Source organism: Schistocerca cancellata, chromosome 1 (genome assembly GCF_023864275.1).
Source record: "Schistocerca cancellata isolate TAMUIC-IGC-003103 chromosome 1, iqSchCanc2.1, whole genome shotgun sequence".
NCBI lineage: Eukaryota > Metazoa > Arthropoda > Insecta > Orthoptera > Acrididae > Schistocerca > Schistocerca cancellata.
The window spans coordinates 1165067606-1165068642 of NC_064626.1; positions in this window are offsets into that span (position 1 = coordinate 1165067606).

A 1037-nucleotide genomic window follows, 5' to 3' on the forward strand; every position below is an offset into this window, starting at 1 on the left:
TTTGTTTAGTAGTATTTTGTGGTCTACCGTGTCAAATGCTTTGCTAAGGTCAAGGAATATGCCCGTTACATGTTCACCTTCGTCAAGTGCTTCTAAGACAAAATTTGTGAAGTGAGCTACTGCTGAACCTGTGCTTCTTCCTGGTCTGAAACCAAACTGTTCTTTACACAGTAGGTTGTACTTGTTTAGGAAATCCATTAGTCTCTTTTTCATTATATTTTCTATTACCTTGGAAAAGGATGAGAGTAATGAGATGGGCCTATAGTTTTCTATATTTTCTGGATCGCCTTTCTTAAATAGAGGCAGGACTTCTGCACATTTTAAGTATTCTGGGAAGCAGCCTGCAGTGAAAGATTCATTTATGATGTGTGCCAAATGATGTTGTATGCTGTCAATGCAGTCCTTCAGTAAGCACACTGGCACTTCATCTAAACCTGCTGATGTTTTATTCTTTAGATTCTTCACAACCATCCTTACTTCTTCTGTAGAAGTCGGTAACAGTAACATTGAGTTAGCCATATAGTTCAATTTTTGTTCAGGCTGTTTTTTTGCCAAACTTTTGCTGTAGCCTGGTAGCAACACTGCTGAAGTACTCATTTACAGTATTTACTAGTGTATTTGGGTTATGTATAATAGTACCATTATAATTAATTTGAATGTTTACTGTTTTTAATTTATTACTTTTTGTTTCCTAACAGTCCAGGCTGCTTTAATTTTATTTTCTGCCTTTTCTATAATACTATCATTGTGGGCTTTTTTTGCATCTCGTAATACTCTTCTGTATATTCTTTTGTATGTGTGGTAGTAGTTTAGGAAACCAGGATCACTATGGTAGTTTTTTAACCTGTTCAGTTGTTTGAGTGTTGCAGAGGATTTCCTTATTCCTTTGGTCACCCAGGTATTTCTTTTGTGTGAGTGTACTGCAGTTTGCACCTTTGGGAATGCTTCATCAAATCTGAGTTTAAATAGTGACATGAATTTAGAAAATTTCTTATTTACACTAGTTTCAGCATACACTTCTTCCCAAGTTATACTGT